Source organism: Lucilia sericata, unplaced genomic scaffold, assembly GCF_015586225.1.
Source record: "Lucilia sericata isolate MDLA Ls3-8-SP2 unplaced genomic scaffold, ASM1558622v1 Contig000719F_arrow, whole genome shotgun sequence".
Classification (NCBI taxonomy): domain Eukaryota; kingdom Metazoa; phylum Arthropoda; class Insecta; order Diptera; family Calliphoridae; genus Lucilia; species Lucilia sericata.
In genome coordinates, this window is record NW_023994720.1 from 173,798 (window position 1) to 190,000 (window position 16,203).

The 16,203-nt window shown below is 33.0% G+C and overlaps 1 protein-coding gene across 7 annotated transcripts in view; it reads left to right on the top strand.

Moving 5' to 3' along the window:
- Positions 1-16,203, top strand: part of LOC119607613 (transforming acidic coiled-coil-containing protein 1-like) — a 73,490-nt gene that overhangs the window by 39,730 nt on the left and 17,557 nt on the right. The window contains exon 1 of one of the 7 annotated variants that reach the window (XM_037961605.1): positions 12,882-13,054. The exons of 5 other annotated variants lie outside the window; for them this stretch is intronic. The gene's annotated coding sequence lies outside the window, so the exon portion shown is untranslated. Of the gene's footprint in view, positions 1-12,881; positions 13,055-16,203 lie in introns of those variants that run through there. One more of the 7 variants, XM_037961606.1, reaches the window with a different exon arrangement.

Genomic DNA, 16,203 nt, shown 5'->3' on the forward strand with positions numbered 1-16,203 from the left:
ATAAAGGTATATAACACACTACAGTATTTGCATGAAATTAACCCATAAATGTGTTTAAGGGTTAAAAGAGTTTTTCGTATATTCTACTTTTTTTTCGAATATTCTACATTTCTTCAAAGTCAAATGTTAGTCTAGTCTATAGTCTAGACTAGACTATAGTATAGTCTATAGTCTAGTCTAGTCTATAGTCTAGTCTAGTCTATAGTCTAGTATAGTCTAGTCTATAGTCTAGTCTATAGTATAGTCTATAGTCTAGCTATAGTCTAGCAGTCTATAGTCTAGTCTCTAGTCTAGTCTATAGTCTAGTCTATAGTCTAGTCTATAGTCTAGTCTATAGTCTAGTCTATAGTCTAGTCTATAGTCTAGTCTATAGTCTAGTCTATAGTCTAGTCTATAGTCTAGTATATAGTCTAGTCTATAGTCTAGTCTAGTCTAGTCTATAGTCTAGTCTAGTAAGTCTAGTCTATAGTCTAGTCTATAGTCTAGTCTATAGTCTAGTCTATAGTCTAGTCTATAGTCTAGTCTATAGTCTAGTCTATAGTCTAGTCTATAGTCTAGTCTATAGTCTAGTCTATAGTCTAGTCTATAGTCTAGTCTATAGTTAGTCTATAGTCTAGTCTATAGTCTAGTCTATAGTCTAGTCTATAGTCTAGTCTATAGTCTAGTCTATAGTCTAGTCTATAGTCTAGTCTATAGTCTAGTCTATAGTCTAGTCTATAGTCTAGTCTATAGTCTAGTCTATAGTCTAGTCTATAGTCTAGTCTATAGTCTAGGTCTATAGTCTAGTCTATAGTCTAGTCTATAGTCTAGTCTATAGTCTAGTCTATAGTCTAGTCTATAGTTAGTCTATAGTCTAGTCCTATAGTCTAGTCTAGTCAGTCTATAGTCTAGTCTATAGTCTAGTCTATAGTCTAGTCGTATAGTCTAGTCTATAGTCTAGTCTATAGTCTAGTCTATAGTCTAGTCTATAGTCTAGTCTATAGTCTAGTCTATAGTCTAGTCTATAGTCTAGTCTATAGTCTAGTCTATAGTCTAGTCTATAGTCTAGTCTATAGTCTAGTCTATAGTCTAGTCTATAGTCTTAGTCTATAGTCTAGTCTATAGTCTAGTCTATAGTCTAGTCTATAGTCTAGTCTATAGTCTAGTCTATAGTCTAGTCTATAGTCTAGTCTATAGTCTAGTCTATAGTCTAGTCTATAGTCTAGTCTATAGTTCTAGTCTATAGTCTAGTCTATAGTCTAGTCTATAGTCTAGTCTATAGTCTAGTCTATAGTCTAGTCTATAGTCTAGTCTATAGGCTAGTCTAGTCTATAGTCTAGTCTATAGTCTAGTCTATAGTCTAGTCTATAGTCTAGTCTATAGTCTAGTCTATAGTCTAGTCCATAGTCTAGTCTATAGTCTAGTCTAGTCTATAGTCTAGCCTAGTCTATAGTCTAGTCTATAGTCTAGTCTATAGTCTAGTCTATAGTCTAGTCTATAGTCTAGTCTATAGTCTAGTCTATAGTCTAGTCTAGTCTATAGTCTAGTCTAGTCTATAGTCTAGTCTATAGTCTAGTCTATAGTCTAGTCTAGTATAGTCTAGTCTAGTCTATAGTCTAGTCTATAGTCTAGTCTATAGTCTAGTCTAGTCTATAGTCTAGTCTAAGTCTAATAGAAAGGAATTTTAAGAAGTTTTTAGGAATTCAGTGCTATAAAATTATATTTGAACATTTGAGGGTTAAATACAATCTACATTGTCTACAGGAAAAACATGAGTGTGCACCATACTCAACTACCCGCCAATTTATGAGCCATATATGTATGTGCTTCTATGTCAATGTTATTATTCATCATCATCAAAGAGATGATGAATAATAACATTGATAACATTCATCTATAGTCTAGTCTATAGTCTAGTCTACAGTCTAGTCTATAGTCTAGTCTATAGTCTAGTCTATAGTCTAGTCTATAGTCTAGTCTATAGTCTAGTCTATAGTCTAGTCTATAGTCCAGTCTATAGTCTAGTCTATAGTCCTAGTCTATAGTCCAGTCTATAGTCTAGTCTATAGTCCAGTCTATAGTCTAGTCTATAGTCCTAGTCTATAGTCTAGTCTATAGTCTATCTATAGTCTAGTCTATAGTCTAGTCATAGTTAGTCTAGGGTCCTATAGTCTAGTCTATAGTCTAGTCTATAGTCTAGTCTATAGTCTAGTCTATAGTCTAGTCTATAGCTAGTCTAAGTAGTCTATAGTCTAGTCTATAGTCTAGTCTATAGTCTAGTCTATAGTCTAGTCGATAGTCTAGTCTATAGTCTAGTCTATAGTCTAGTCATAGTCTAGTCTATAGTCTAGTCTATAGTCCTATAGTCTAGTCTATAGTCTAGTCTATAGTCTAGTCTATAGTCTAGTCTATAGTCTAGTCTATAGTCTAGTCTATAGTCTAGTCTATAGTCCAGTCTAGTCTAGTCTATAGTCTAGTCTATAGTCTAGTCTATAGTCTAGTCTATAGTCTAGTCTATAGTCTAGTCTATAGTCTAGTCTTTAGTCTAGTCTATAGTCTAGTCTATATAGTCTCTATAGTCTAGTCTTTAGTCTAGTCTATAGTCTAGTCTATAGTCTAGTCTATAATCTAGTCTATAGTCTAGTCTATAGTCTAGTCTATAGTCTAGTCTATAATCTAGTCTATAGTCTAGTATAGTCTAGTCTATAGTCTAGTCTATAGTCTAGTCTATAGTCTAGTCTATAGTCTAGTCTATAGTCTAGTTTAGTCTAGTCTATAGTCTAGTCTATAGTCTAGTCTATAATCTAGTCTATAGTCTAGTCTATAGTCTAGTCTATAGTGTAGTCTATAGTCTAGTCATAGTCTAGTCCATAGTCTAGTCTATAGTCTAGTCTAGTCTATAGTCTAGCCTAGTCTATAGTCTAGTCTAGTCTATAGTCTAGTCTAGTCTATTGTCTAGTCTATAGTCTAGTCTATAGTCTAGTCTATAGTCTAGTCTATAGTCTAGTCCATAGTCTAGTCTATAGTCTAGTCTAGTCTATAGTCTAGCCTAGTCTATAGTCTAGTCTAGTCTATAGTCTAGTCTAGTCTATTGTCTAGTCTATAGTCTAGTCTATAGTCTAGTCTTTAGTCTAGTCTATAGTCTAGTCTATAGTCTAGTCTATAATCTAGTCTATAGTCTAGTTTATAGTCTAGTCTATAGTCTAGTCTATAGTCTAGACTATAGTCTAGTCTATAGTCTAGTCTAGTCTAAGTCTAATAGAAAGGAATTTTAAGAAGTTTTTAGGAATTCAGTGCTATAAAATTATATTTGAACATTTGAGGGTTAAATACAATCTACATTGTCTACAGGAAAAACATAAGTGTGCACCATACTCAACTACTCCGCCAATTTATGAGCCATATATGTATGTCAATGTTATTATTCATCATCATCAAAGAGATTGACGTGAAACGAAGGGAAAAGACATGTCTTAAATTTTGTTTTTGTTTATCAATTAATTTCAAATTTTGAAGTCATCAGATTAAAAATAAAAACAAAATACACGACATGCAACAATAGCAACACCCACGAAAAAGCAAAGAGCAACTGAGTGAAGCAAAGAAAACAAGAATGCAGGATTAAATATACTATAAGATACAACCACTTTTGAATCTACTATGTAAAGGGGATGGGAGATTCAAATACTACTAAAAACTACAATATGACGTCATTATTAAATTGTGCTGGTGCAAAAATTACACTTAAATAATGTCTAGGCATTACAATACCACCGAAATCAGAGAGTTTCGTCCTAAACCTTACAATTTTATATATGTTGGTAAAAAATATCTTCCATTTTCCTTACCCAACATTTATACATGTTTGGGAAATGTTGGGAAATAAAAAAGAGAGTGGACCTTAATATTTTGTCTTATAAATATCACATTTCAACCCTTTTGACCAAGGATTTAGTCTCTAGTTTTTAAAGAAAATTTTACTTTTAAGTCCAAAATTTTATGTTTTACCTTTATTCGAAACTGAATTTTCATTTGAACTCAAATATGTTTGAATATTCGGAGTATACCTTCCTATCCATATCTATTATATTTAGATTTGTGTAGAATGTATGTGTATTAAGTGGGTGTGAACAAATACTGAGAGAACCAATAAATTGATTTTGGGAACAGCATGCAGTTGTTGCAATTGTTGACGTTTGATGAAATAAACAAATGATTGTTTTTTTTTTTACTTTTCTACTGTTCTTTGCCCTTTTAATGCTGTGTTCAAGCTAAAAGACTAATGACCTTTTAAACTCTTTTTTTTTTTTGAATATACCGAAATATATATAAAAAATTAAACCCTTCCGCTCTATTTTTTATTTTTTTCATTTTCCCAGATTATACAATCAAACCATCTAAAGACTGTTTAAATCCTTTACATGTTTTTTTCTATTTTTTATAACTAGACTATGTATTCTTTACAGTTCTTTTGTTCGTATTTAATATTGTATACATAGTTGTAGTTTATTTAATCGGAAATGCAGTTAAGGAATGCATGCTGACGGTATAAGTATGTGGCTTTAGTTCTACTATGAGGAACGTCTGTTTGAACTAAAACAGTTGATGGTAAAATAAGAGCACCATCAAGACAGTTGTCTTATATTAACAACCACAAGACAATGTTCTGTAAGAAAACTGTCTTTACAACAAGACACTTTTCTATAGAAAACTGTCCTGACAAGACACTTTTCTATAGAAAACTGTCCTGACAAGACACTTTTCTATAGAAAACTGTCCTGACAAGACACTTTTCTATAGAAAACTGTCCTGACAAGACACTTTTCTATAGAAAACTGTCCTGACAAGACACTTTTCTATAGAAAACTGTCCTGACAAGACACTTTTCTATAGAAAACTGTCCTGACAAGACACTTTTCTATAGAAAACTGTCCTGACAAGACACTTTTCTATAGAAAACTGTCCTGACAAGACACTTTTCAATAGAAAACTGTCCTGACAAGACACTTACTTCCTGACAAGACACTTTTCTATTCATAGATAACTGTCCTGACAAGACACTTTTCTATAGAAAACTGTCCTGACAAGACACTTTTCTATAGAAAACTGTCCTGACAAGACACTTTTCTATAGAAAACTGTCCTGACAAGACACTTTTCTATAGAAAACTGTCCTGACAAGACACTTTTCTATAGAAAACTGTCCTGACAAGACACTTTTCTATAGAAAACTGTCCTGACAAGACACTTTTCTATAGAAAACTGTCCTGACAAGACACTTTTCTATAGAAAACTGTCCTGACAAGACACTTTTCTATAGAAAACTGTCCTGACAAGACACTTTTCTATAGAAAACTGTCCTGACAAGACACTTTTCTATAGAAAACTGTCCTGACAAGACACTTTTCTATAGAAAACTGTCCTGACAAGACACTTTTCTATAGAAAACTGTCCTGACAAGACACTTTTCTATAGAAAAACCTGTCCTGACAAGACCCTTTTCTATAGAAAAACCGACCTGACAAGACACTTTTCTATAGAAAACCGACCTGACAAGACACTTTTCTATAGAAAACTGTACCTGACAAGACACTTTTTCTATAGAAAACTGTCCTGACAAGACACTTTTCTATAGAAAACTGTCCTGACAAGACACTTTTCTATAGAAAACTGTCCTGAACAAGACACTTTTCTATAGAAAACTGTCCTGACAAGACACTTTTTCTATAGAAAACTGTCCTGACAAGACACTTTTCTATAGAAAACTGTCCTGACAAGACACTTTTCTATAGAAAACTGTCCTGACAAGACACTTTTCTATAGAAAACTGTCCTGACAAGACACTTTTCTATAGAAAACTGTCCTGACAAGACACTTTTCTATAGAAAACTGTCCTGACAAGACACTTTTCTATAGAAAACTGTCCTGACAAGACACTTTTCTATATGAAAACTGTCCTGACAAGACACTTTACTATATGAAAACTGTCTTGACACTTCTTTATGGAAACTGTCTTTACAAGACACTTTTCTATATGAAAACTGTGTTGACAAGATAATTTTCAATATGAAAACTGTCTTGACAGGACAAGAAAGAAAACTTTCTTAACACAAAACTTCTGTAAGGAAAATGGTCTTGAGAATATAGATTTCTTCAAGAAATTTTCTTGCTATATTTTGCCCTTAACTGTATTTTTTAAAACTGTTTGTATTTGTTTTGACACTGTTAATATGAAGGAAAAGAAGTAACGTGTTCTTTATATTACGTGACGTTATATCGTTTCTCATAAAAATGTAAATGTAAAGTTAAGTGTAGAATGTAAATGCAACTCGTACACACATAACTGCACAAACATACAACTCATACACACACATACGGTTCATTCCACAATTCAAGTTCAAAAGTCGTTGATATTTATAGTTCATTTTGTACGCCACCAACGAAGGCGAAAATTTATTCCAAAAAAAAGAAAGCAAAAACAATTATTGTTTGCATTTTCTAGTTTTTTTTTTTTTGCACTACCTGCCAGGAGGAGGGTATGTTTATTGCTCCTGCTCAAGGTCTAGCGATTTAAGGTAAATGATAGTAACAAATACTAGTATTTAATAACAGAAAAAAACAATAGGGGAATGTTTACCAGAGTATTAAACTGGATTAGTAACCACAAAAGCTGTTTTTAAGATAAATACCTTTTTTATTGTTGCATGTTTTGAAATTGAAGAAACAGCGAGGGTTAAATAGTTAGAACAGGAAGTGTTTATAATGTAAAACACTTTTCTGAGAAAGAAAATAAGCAAGACTCTTTTCCATAGAAAACTCTCTGAAGAAAAAAGCCTTTTATACATTTCTATAAGAAAATTGTCTTTAGAAAACACTTTTCTATATGACAACTGTCTTCAGAAAACACTTTGTTATATGAAAACTGTCTTCAGAAGACACTTTTCTATATGAAAACTGTCTTTAAAAAGATAATTTTCTATATGAAAACTGTCTTCAGAAGACACTTTTCTATATAAAAACTGTCTTCAGAAGATACTTTTCTATATGAAAGCTGTCTTCCAAAGATACTTTTTTATATGAAAACTGTCTTCAGAAGACACTATTCTATATGAAAACTGTCTTCAAAAGATACTTTTCTATGTGAAAACTGTCTTCAGAAGACACTTTTCTATATGAAACTGTCTTCAAAAAACACTTTTCTATATGAAATTGTCTTCAAAAGACACTTTTCTATATGAAAATTATCTTCAGAAGACACTTTTCTATATGAAAACTGTCTTCAGAAGACACTTTTCGATTGAAAAAACTGTTTTCCGAAAATACTTTCTATTGAAAAACATCATTCAGAAGGAACTTTTATATATGAAAAATGTCTTCAGAAGACACTTTTCTATACGGACAAAACTATCTTCAGAGACACTTTCTATTGACAACTGTATTCAGAAGACATTTTCATATGAAAATGTCTCAGCAGACACTTTTCTATTAAGAAAACTATCTCAGAAGACACTTTTTATATATGAAAACTTCTTCAGAGACACTTTTCTCTATATAAAACTGTTTCCAGAAGCTACTTTTCTATATGAAAACTGTCTTCAAAAGACACTTTTCTATACGAAAACTATCTTCAGAAGACACTTTTATATATGAAAAACTGTCTTCAGAAGACACTTTCTATATGAAACTGTCTCCAAAAAACACTTCTATATGAAATTGTCTTCAAAAAGACACTTTTTATATGAAAATTAATTATCTTCATAAGACACTTCTATATGAAAACTGTCTTCAGAAGACACTTTTCTATATGAAAACTGTTTTCAGAAGATACTTTTCTATATGAAAACTATCTTCAGAAGACACTTTTATATATGAAAACTGTCTTCAGAAGACACTTTTCTATATGAAAACTGTCTTCAGAAGACACTTTTCTATATGAAAACTGTTTTCAGAAGATACTTTTCTATATGAAAACTGTCTTCAAAAGACTCTTTTCTATACGAAAACTATCTTCAGAAGACACTTTTCTATACGAAAACTATCTTCAGAAGACACTTTTCTATATGACAACTGTCTTCAGAAGACACTTTTCTATATGAAAACTGTCTTCAGAAGACACTTTTCTATATGAAAACTGTTTTCAGAAGATACTTTTCTATATGAAAACTGTCTTCAGAAGTCACTTTTCTATATGAAAACTGTCTTCAGAAGACACTTTTCTATATGAAAACTTTCTTCAGAAGACACTTTTCTATATGAGAACGGTCTTCAGAAGACACTTTCTATATGAAAACTGTCTTCAGAAGACACTTTTCTATATGAAAACTGTCTTCAGAAGACACTTTTCTATATGAAAACTGTCTTCAGAAGACACTTTTCTATATGAAAACTGTCTTCAGAAGACACTTTTCTATATGAAAACTGTCTTCAGAAGACACTTTTCTATATGAAAACTGTCTTCAGAAGACACTTTTCTATATGAAAACTGTCTTCAGAAGACACTTTTCTATATGAAAACTGTCTTCAGAAGACACTTTTCCATATGAAAACTGTCTTCAGAAGAAACTTTTCTATATGAAAACTGTCTTCAGAAAATACTTTTCTATATGAAAACTGTCTTCGGAAGACTCTCTTCTATTACAAAACTGTTCAGAAGTTACTTTTCTATATGCAAACTGTCTTCCAAAGACTCTTTTCTATATGAAAACTTCAGAAGACTTAAATTGAATCTGTTATAAGAAGAAACCAAACTGGTTGTAATCAGAAAAGTAAGCAGTGATGCCAGATTAGGGGTTTTATCCCGAATGATATATATGATTGAAATCAAACTGAGAACACAGTGGTCTAGATGCTTCGCATACCTTCTCCTTATTACACTTTAACTCTTCCTCGTAAAATTATTAAATTCAAACAGACAGCAGAATATTCTTCCTGTTATAAAAAAAACTTGTTAAATTTAAAAGTCAATCAACAAAAAAAAGCAAATTAAAGCACAAAAGCACTAAAAATGTTGTCGGGAACAAAAGAAAAGTTTGCGAAATAATGTAGAATGTCTATACAAAAAAGTGGGTGTTTATCGGAAACAAACAATGTTATACCAAAACAAAACATGGGTTGATTTTTAAAGAATATCAAACAAAATGAGATTACAGACAAAAAAACAAAAATTGCAATTAAAAATAATACTCTTTTTTAAGTTGTATGTGCGCGCTTTAAAAACTATTTAAACAAAACAAAAATTGCAGAAAAGAATACTAAAATATACTACAATCCGATTAGAGATAGTTGGGTTATTGTTGTTGGTCGGCAACTAAGACAAATGGAAGCGATAACTCTGACTGATATTGTTTAACTTATAATTATGCTTTTGTTTTTAGAGATTTTTCTTTGTGTTCTCTTTCTCTCGTTCAGTTGTTGTGAGTGTGTGTTTGAAATAATCGAATCAAAAGAATCATAAAAGTTTGGTTTTGTTATCGATAATGTGTGTACAAACGCGGTAGTGTACTATATATTATGGATTGAGGTTTTATTTTATAAAAAAAAAAATAAATGAATTTGTTTTCCACAAACACTGCATTTGTAGTAACAACAAAGCACACATAATTTTTAAACCCAACAAACATTTTTTAGAGGGGTCAAAGAAAAATTTTGTTTTTGGTGAATATAATCGACGAACAGTTTAAATTAGGACCAGAAACAAGGGTTTGTTTATAACATTTGTTGTACTTGTTTTAAAAAAGTACCCTAAACAATATTTAAGGCAAATAATCGCTTTGCGAAAAGTTAATGTCAAAGGTCACAAGGTATGGTAAAACCATGGCAGATTTTCAATCTCCTGTTAAATCATATGGACTTTTCTATGAACTTGCCTTTAGACTAACCTATGGACTAGCCTATGGGTTAGTCTATGGACTAATATATAGATTATACTGTGGACTAGTTTATTGACTAGTCTATTATTTAGACTATGAAGTGGCCTATTATTCAGACTTTGTACTAGCCTATGGACCAATCTGGGGACTAGCATATGATCAGTTTGTGAATTGACCCATGGACTAATCTATCCTATGGATAAGTGTGTCATCTAGCCTCAGGCTCTGAACTAATCTATTGGCGAGTCTATGGACCAGTATATGGATTAATCTATGGACTAGTTTATGAACTAGCCTACAGAGTAGTCTTTCGGCTATCCTATAGTCTTCTGGAAATATATACTGATTCCGGAAATGGGAATACTTTCGGAAATATGAAAAATTCCGAACATTAAAAACGAAATCCCAATGATCTGCGAATACTTTGTGCTGCCAAATATTTTCATAACATCTATTCCAATACCACTAGGTTTACTGGGTTCTAAATCTGTGTGTAATACTAGTGTATGTTGTTATTGTTTTTGCTTTAGTATTGGTGACCGCATTGCAGTATAGATATATTGGTTATTAATGTTAAGGTGGTACCTACTCTCGTTATATGGGTTAGATAATACATTTTCATTATGTTTTTGTTGTTGTCGTTTGGTTGGTGGGGGTACTTTATATGCAAATGTCTGGCCTATAGGCGGGTGTCGTTTTTATTTGACTGCCGTTGGGTTGTTGATTTTTATTGTACAAATAAACGTTTATCATGATTAAACAAAAAAAGTTTCCTTTTTTAACTACAATTTAATTAAAGAATGTTAATTGAGTTTTGTTAAAAGTCTATTGACTTTTGGTGTAAAATTTTCCACTACAATTGTGATAAATATAAATCACAAGCGTTTTTAAAGGGTTATACATTTAATTTACATAATTATATGTATGTATATGCTAGTAGATATTAAACTGTGTCTTGTCTACACATCTATCAGACCCTCAGCGGATCTTGTGAAAACCTTTACCCAAGTATTTTCGACTCTTATATAATCATAGAAGTAAAAGAAATGTGAAAGTTAAGTCAGACATAACCGACCATATGATACCATATTGGCTAGGGGCTAATATGGTCCGATCCCCATTATTTCACTATTGTTTTTTTCATCTACAGGGTAACCTTCTTTGACGACCCACCACCAGCCCTTTGTGTTTCTTACAGGCAGGGGGAAATTTTTGTACATGGTTTTCCCTGTCATGTGCAAGCACTTCACTCAAGTACTCGAGCTATCTAATCTCTTACCATAGTAGCCCCGTTGAGGAATGACAGGTATCGAGGGTCAAGCTCATTCAAACCACGACAGGTAAAAGGCAACCACTGGTTTAGAACCAATAAAAGGGGCGGACCCAGCATCAGGTGAAAACATCCTATTGTTGCTACGAGGAACATAGAACATCCTCAACCAACCGACAGAAAAAGTCCTGAGGGCAACAGACCACCCGTAGTACCAGATTATGTGGTGCTTTGCTTCGACCCCTGAGTGCCGAAGGTCATTGCGATATTGGTGTTCTTAGGTGAAATTCATTCTGAAGATGATATTGTGAAAGAATGCACCGTGTCAGGGACGGACACGACGGACGGACGGACGGACGGACGACGGACGGACGGACGGACGGACGGACGACGGACGGACGGACGACGGACGGACGGACGGACGGACGGACGGACGGACGGACGGACGGACGGACGGACGGACGGACGGACGACGGACGGACGGACGGACGACGGACGGACGGACGGACGGACGGGACGGACGGACGGACGGACGGACGACGGACGGACGGACGGACGGACGGACGACGGACGGACGGACGGACGGACGGACGGAAGGACGGACGGAGACGGACGGACGGACGGACGGACGGACGACAGGACGGACGGACGGACGGACGGACGGACGGACGGACGGACGGACGGACGGACGGACGGACGTACGGACGGACGACGACGGACGGACGGACGGACGGACGGACGGACGGACGACGGACGGAGGACGGACGGACGGACTGACGGACTACGGACGGACGACGGACGGACGTACGGACGGACGGACGGACGACGGACGGACGACTACGGACTGACGGACGGACGGACGGACGGACGTACGGACTTGACGGTTACGTACGTGACTACTTACTTACTAGTACTTACTACGTACTTACTTACTTACTTACTACTTACTTACACTTACTTACTTTACTTACTACTTACACTTACTTACTTCTTAATATTTTGACAAATCTTCAGTTTTAATTTCAAAAATTCCTTATTTTTGCAACACTGTCTTTGATTACCCTTTTGCTACAACTCTGCAATTTGACAAGAATTTTATGTTTTTATTTTTCACATTCTCCAAAATAGAGAAAAACTCTACACTAACAATAACCTAATGCGTAGAGCTCCCCTAACCCCACCACGGGAGAGTAAAATATTTATTCTCATTAATACTCGTGAGTAAATTTTCGTTTCTTATTAGACTCATTGTTTTATATTTCCTCATTGCATTCACCATCATCATATTTATACATAAAGTGAGCGTTACTGCCTGGGTGTGTTAGTGTTGACAAAAACAAAAAAATCCAATAAGACGACCTTAGCCACGGCCTCCAATCTCCCCATAAACAACCACATGATGATGGCCAAAAGGTTTTCTGTGATGAAAATTTAAGTTTTTTCATTAAACTAGAGTATAGTAGTAATGTTTGTTTAGTTTAGTGTTCACACTTTCAGTAAAATGTGTTGTTTTTCGTTCATTATATTGGAGAGTGCAGTGATTGTTTGGTGATTATGCGCACTCTCTGGACTCATTTTACTCTCTTTTTTATGTTTGTTTTTTCCACGTTATCGAACATTATCTCTGAGTCATTTTATGTGTTTCTTTTTGTTTTTGTATCAATTAAACATTTGTTGTGACTAGAGCTGTCAAGTTCTCAGTCTTATGGACTCCACTTTTATCATATGGAGTCTAATAGTTGGAGAATTGTTTTTGAATATTTCTTTAGTTAGTTTCAATTTATTGTGGTCATCGTAACGTTCGATACTTTCTTGTCGCCGTAGTTAACGCTGACGTCGTCGCGTCGTGTATAATTTTTTTTCTATATTAAAGAAAGAAAAAAAAACAAATTAGAAATTTTCTTAAAGAGTGAAAAATTTTTAAAATAAAATAAAATGTAATTATTAATAAATAAAGGAAATATTGAAATAATAAATAAGCTTTTAAAAGTGTTTAAAAATGTTTTTACAATATAAGTGATGCAAATATTTCAATAATTCAGTGCAGGTGTTTTCAGCCTGAAAAAATTGTATTTTTTCTTGATATATTTTCTTTTTTTCTTATATTGACGACAACAAAACTCGTCATACATTATATTTTTAAAACGTCGACGTCGTGACACTTTAATCTTAACATACACACTCACTCTCACGCACACATACAGATTATATGTAGCTCCCCTCGACTCCACTCCTTCTCGCCTTGGCTCCACTTCACTCTTTTTGGATTTTAGTTATTTTTCTTTGTAGTTCAACTACTAATTTTGTACTACTAGTCAGGATTGGAAAATTGTAATTTTGAAATAGTTTCAACTTTTTCCGAATAGGGACTTTTTATAGGATTAAAAAGTACTTAATTGCTTGACTAGCCCATGGACTAGACTACAAACTAATCTATGGACTACTCTATACTCTAGTCTATTGAATAGTCTATGGACTAGACTGTGGACTGGTCTATTGTCTAGTCTATTGACTAGTCTTATGTTTATTTACTAGACTGTGGATAGGTCTACTGATTAGTCTATAGACTAGTTTATGGTCTAGTCTATTGACTAGTTTATAAAGAAGTCTATTTACCAGTCTTTGGACTAGTTTATGAACAAGTCTATTAACTAGTTTATTGACTAATCTGTTAACTAGTCTATGTATATGTCTATTGAATAGTCTATGGACTAATCTATGGTATACTATGTTGACAAGTCTATTGCCTATGGTCTAGTCCATAGACTGGTCTATTGGCTAGTCTTTAATATATTTACTAGTCTCTAGACAATTATATTCATTAGTCTTTAGACAAGTTTATTGATAAATCTAGTCTATGGACTAGTCTGTTGACTAGTCTATGGTCTAGGTTACTGACTAGTTTGTGGAATAATCTATTAACTAATCTTTAGTCTATTGACTAGTTTATGGACTAGTCTATTGAATAGTCTACGGACTTATATCTTGTATATTGACAAGCTTATCTATAGTGTCAGAAAGTTTTGAAAATAGTACAATTGTATTGAATTTTCCATCCCTGCTACTACTCTTTACGTTTCATTTCCTCTCATTTTGTTTGTTTCTTTTTTGTTGTCGTTTTAGTTCTTGTGAGTAAGTGAGAGTATGTGTGCTTTAGTTCCACAAAAAATTAAGTTTATTTTCTTTATTAAAGTTATAAAAATTTGAAATAATAACAGAAATACAGAATACACTAAAAGTGGGCGTTTATCTAAATTTTCTTCTTTCTTCTTTTATTACAAAAGTGAAATTTTGTGTCTGTGCGTTAATTAATGTTAAACAAATAAATTTAACAAGTTTAATTTAAAAAAATTCCTTTGACAAATCTTTTGAGACTCTTCTTGATTGAGTGTGTGAATCTGGTTTTAATGTTTTTTTCTGTTGCTCTCTTTTTTTTTTTTTTTGTAATACTCACTTACATATCTCTTTTTACTCTAACTCTCTTAGTTGTTACTTTTGTTTTGCTTGCGTAGATTTTTTTTCTTGTTACAATAATGTAATTGGTAAAAGAAGAACGTTAAAAAAAATAACTTGAATTGTTGGAAAAAAAAAGAAATAACCTGAAGACAAAGTTTTCTAATCGAAAATTCTTATACATCCCTTTTTTTTCTAAAGAAATTTTCTTCTTCTGGTGTTTTAATCAATATCTGTGCAAAAACAAAAGCCGAAAATATACATAATCCATGTGTTATTGTTGTAAATCTGACATGTGTCATCTGTTTTAATATAACGTTAAATAAAGTAATCGATTTGTTATTGAAAAATGGTAAATGTTTAAAAATATTCCTGGAATTTTCAATATTCTTATTAAACATTATTAATAAATGTGTTTAAAATTAAATGTTTATATTTTTGCTTTAATGCAATGGAAAGAGAAGTGTGAACCACAATATTATTATTTATAATCCATATTTGTGCTAAAAACCAGAAAAGTCGGATTTGTCATCTTCGATTCCAATGATATACTCTTTAAATATAAATTACCACCGGTCATTGAACCTGAAACTTTGAGTCTTAGTTGTCTTTTTTGAAAATAAAACTTTTTGAAATTAATATAATAAATGTAATTCCTTTAATGAAGAAATTTGTGTAACCGTTGAATCTGAATTCCCGGCAAATAAGTTGAACTTGATACGCCTTGTCATTTTCACATAACCCTCGTATATTACATACCCACATGCTCAATTGTCCAATTAAATTAAAAACACATAAAAAATATTGTAATTTATTCATACCCACCATATATGACTCTTAGAGTTCCTTAAAAGGCGGGTTTCCTTTTAATTACGAAAATTAAAAGAATAAAGAAATTGTCATCAAAAAATAACCCTAAATACAGTGGTGGTCATAAAATTAATTTACATGAAATAGATAGTAGATAGATAGATAGATAGATAGATAGATAGATAGATAGATAGATAGATAGATAGATAGATAGATAGATAGATAGATAGATAGATAGATAGATAGATAGTGAGATAGATAGATAGATAGATAGATAGATAGATAGATAGATAGATAGATAGATAGACTAGATAGATAGATAGATAGGCCATGAATGAACCAAGGCAACTTCTGATACCCTGCTCTGAAAGTTCTAAAAGTTCCCATATATGTAGTTTTTAACTGATTCTGTCACGATAAACAATATCACTGCTTCATATATGGTCACACACTCCGAGCTCTTTCGGTCAATGCTCGCTTTTAAACGAAGCAATTATTTAATGGACAGGCCTTTGAAAAGGCTTTCTGAACGATGCTCGTACGTACAGATAGATAGATAGCTAGATAGATAGATAGATAGATAGATAGATAGATAGATAGATAGATAGATAGATAGATAGATAGATAGATAGAATAGATAGATAGATAGATAGATAGATAGATAGATAGATAGATAGATAGATAGATAGATAGATAGATAGGGCCATGAAGGAACCAAGGCAACTTCTGATACCCTGCTCTGAAGTTCCTAAAAGTTCCCATATATGAGATTTTTTAACTGATTTTGCCACGATAAACACTATCACTGCTTCATATATGGTCT